Below are 4,175 nucleotides of genomic sequence, written 5' to 3' on the forward strand. Positions count from 1 at the left end.
CATGATTTCCTTTTTTGTAATAGTTATGCATGGTTACACATTAGACCATCAAGAGGGTGCTATAGAGCCAGTTTACCTAGTTTAAAATAAAGCATTTAATAAAAAAACCAAATGAATGTTGCAAAATTGTATTGTCCTGGTTTAGTTCCAAGAAAGAGATGCAAGAAGATACTCTCCCCTTCCACTTTTGCAGATGTGGCTGATCCTCTATTGTGGGACAGTACATATTGTCAGACATTTGGATGTATTGATGTCAATTGTGAAATTTTCTTCTTTCTTAGAGTTACACATAGAGGATGCTTTACTAGCATTAAATGCTAGGTGATAATATATATATCAATGTATATTGTGGAATTTTCTTCTTATTTAAAAAATGTTCAATGGAATGTCTGCAAGGGAATGGGATGGAGAAGTGATAATGAGTGAAATTTTGGTCACACATTTATATATATATAATTTATTATATATTATATAATAAAAATATTTTATTGTTTTCCAGTTACGTGTAAAGATAGTTTTCAACATTTGTTTTTTAAGATTTTTGTTCCCATTTTTTTCTTCCTCCCTCTTTCCCTCTTCCCTCCTCAAGACAGAAAGCTATCTGATAAGCTATATATGTATAATCATATTAAACACTTCTGCATTAGTCATCATAAAATTATATATATATATATTTTTCAAATGGTAGAACCTTTTCAGATACTGGATTAGTGTAACTCACTGTAGTTGAGAAATCTTGAAACCAAGTGACCAGCCAGCCTCAAACTCCCCAGAAGCCAGTATTATTGGGGTGGTTGACCACCATGTTTGGGCAAATTTATAAAGTTATTGTAAGTGACAGTTAAATTGAGTAGGAGAATATTACAAATTGACTAATATTTAATTTTTTTTTGAAGAAAAAGGAAAGAAGATGAAACAGTTGAAAGAATGGTGGATGTAGGGGCAGCTAGGTGGCACAGTGGATAGAGCACTGGACCTGGAGTCAGGAGTACCTGAGTTCAAATCTGGCCTCAGACACTTAACACTTACTAGCCGTGTGACCCTGGGCAAGTCACTTAACCCCAATTGCCTCACTAGAAAAAAAAATGATGGATGTTGTTGTTTGTACTTCATTCTGGAAGAGGACCATGACATCAGGGTGAGGTCATGACTTGCACAGAATTAAATTTAAGTGACGGAGGGCTGTTCAAGTTCACCAACCTCACTCTCTGCTGCAGAACCATCTGGGTTCAGCAGCAAGATAAAGATCAAAACTTTGGGAGAAGGCCTGGATATTTATGGCAATTAAGGTTAAGTGACTTGTCCAGCATTACACAGCTACTAAGTGTCTGAGGGGAGATTTCAATTCAGGTCTTTAATATTCTTTATGAACATTTCTACACCATTTCCTTTGAGTAGATGAAAGCGAAGTGTCTAAAAATATCAGGGGAAATGTTGCTTTTAAATTATCCTATGCTTACCTAGACATTCATACAATTCACCTAACAAATGTAATTTGAAACAATGTATGTCCCCTGCGTGTTGTGTGGTTATCTAAGACCTCTCACAGATTTTCCCACTGGGGCCTCTTTTGCCTTTGGACATAGACCCTTGGGCCCAGAATCAGAAAGAGGTACCATAACCAACTAACCATGTTTATGACCCTGGGCCATTTTTTTTAGTTTCCTGCACCTCACTGTCCTCTGCTCTAAAGGGAAGAATGATAACAACAACTGGTTCAGCTGGTTGTAGTGAGGATCAAATGAGCTCACAATTCAAAAAGGCTTTTCCAACCTTAAAACCCTTAACAACTGATACCGATTAGGTATGTTATGACGATCCTTCCATCCCTAAAATTCATGGAGCTAAAAGGCCACTGTGAATTCCAATCTTCCACAGCTGAAAGGTATTGACATCCGTCTATTTCAATACCCTGTCGAGTCTGACAATTTCTTCTCCTGGGCATTTAAAATCTTAGGTCAAATCTGTTGACAGGCCTGGTCTAGGGTCCCATCCTCTTGTGACTGGCTGCAATTTGGGGGATTTGGGGTCTATATATTTTCTTGAAAATTTTCTGCTTGTGCTTTGTAGCAACACTGTGATTTAAAGCACAGAGACATGCCCTTTCTGATGTTGTCAAACGAAGCCTTTTGTAATAAAATCAATAATCAAAGGACCACAGTTGTGCAGCTGAGAAGTTATGATCCCAGGCCATTAAGCACAACCAATGAAGAAAGTGAGGCAGGAAAGTTGAGTGACTTGCCCAGCGACATACAGATACTAAGTGAGGATGACTTCAAAACCAGGTCACCTGATTCCCAAGTCCAGCATTTTATCCACTCTACTATACTTCCTCTTATGATATATAATGATGTTTAATAAAATCACCTTTTTTGAATAAGGCTTGTCCAACAACTTTCTAACTTTTTTTAAAGAATGAACCATCTGTTGATGAGGAGCAATCTATAACAAATGATCCATCCCTGGGGTCAGTCATTCACAGTAGTGTGCCCACATGGGGCTCTTCTGCTGTTTCCAAAAATCTATACCCAAATGTGAACAGACTTACCAAAAGTCTGGTGCTGGAAGAGGACAGCAAGACGTAAGCATGGATGCCCAAAAGGAAGTCACAAGTTAGGAAGAGAAGAACAGGTGACAAAAAATCCACCTGGAGAAGGAAATGGCCAACCACTCTAATATCTTTGCCAAGAAAACCCCAAATTTGGTCACAAAAAGTTGGACACAGTTCAATCACAAGAACAAAATACATTTTTTTTAAAAAAATCATGAATCCATGAATAAGAACCTCAAATGAAGTTGCCTATCCTTCTCCCTGCTCACAGCAGGGGGGCCTACATTGGGCTCTAGTGCATATTCCCTGACATCTCCATTGAAACAACCATTAGAACTACCAAAGGTCTGATGGTAGAAAAGGAGCATCCAAACTAGGCCAGAATGTGCACAAGGAAACCTTAGTTGAAGAAAAGAGGAATGGGCACCAAGAAATGCATCCAGGAAGCAATCACTCGTAGAAAGGGGGCTGGAACCCAACCTTAGAAGGGAACCTAGTAATTTCTCCACAGGCTGCAAGTAGTCCCATGGCAATCGTTGTCGTTTGGTGTCCTAGTAGCTCCTCAAATAGATTCCCATATCAGGAGAAGAAGCTGCGACAAATATTCCAATCACAGGAAAGTGCTTCACACCACGTAGGGACTAGGGAAGACTCTGGGCCAGATTCCTTCACATCTATCCAGGAATGATCTGCAGACTTCCAAATTCCCTTGGTGAAGAAGCATAAAATGAAGTAGGCAAGAACCCCTTTAAAGGACCCCCCCCACCAGTTAAAGAAACATGAAAGTACCACCAAAATGTGACTAGAATTGATTGACTCATAACAGTGGTTTGGAAGATGGACACTAGCACAGAACCCAGAAATCTATCCACATATGCATCCTTCCCAACACAATTCCTTAGACCCAGGGAGGGAGGAGAGGAAACTGCAACCAAACTATCTTACCTTGGTACAGTTGTTCAGTGCTGAGAGGCCCAACTTAGAGTGCCAGAATGGCCTGAAAGCTAGACCCAGGGTGGGCATAGAGGAAACTGCAACAAAAGTATCTTAACTTGATACAATTCAAGACTCAATGTAGACTCCACAGAAACAACCATTAAAATTAACAAAGTTCCATGCATGTTTGAATGAAAGGGGTTGAGAATATGTAGGAAGTGCCACAAAACACACACACACACACACACACACACACGACAAATATAGCAGATCTTTTATTTTTTAACTAACTAAATTTAATTAATTAATTGTTCTGGAAAGCTCAAGTTAAAAACAATACATTCCAACTATTGTGCTGTAAGAAATGATGAGCAGGAGGAGTTCAGAGAAACCTGGAGGGTCTTGCGTGGGCTGATGATGAGTGAGATGGGCAGAACCAGAAGAACATTGTACACAGTATCATCAACATTGAGTGTTGATCTACTGTGATGGACTATATTCTTCTCACCAATGCAATGGTACAGAAGAGTTCCAGGGAGTTCATGATAGAAGAGGATATCCAAATCCAGGGGAAAAAAAGAACTATGGAGTATAGATACTGAATGAACCATACTATTTCTTTTGTTTTGGTGCTGTTGCTTTTTTCTATTTTGAGGTTTTTCACCATTGCTCTGATTTTTTCTCGTAT

The sequence above is a fragment of the Dromiciops gliroides genome, chromosome X (assembly GCF_019393635.1).
Source record: "Dromiciops gliroides isolate mDroGli1 chromosome X, mDroGli1.pri, whole genome shotgun sequence".
Classification (NCBI taxonomy): domain Eukaryota; kingdom Metazoa; phylum Chordata; class Mammalia; order Microbiotheria; family Microbiotheriidae; genus Dromiciops; species Dromiciops gliroides.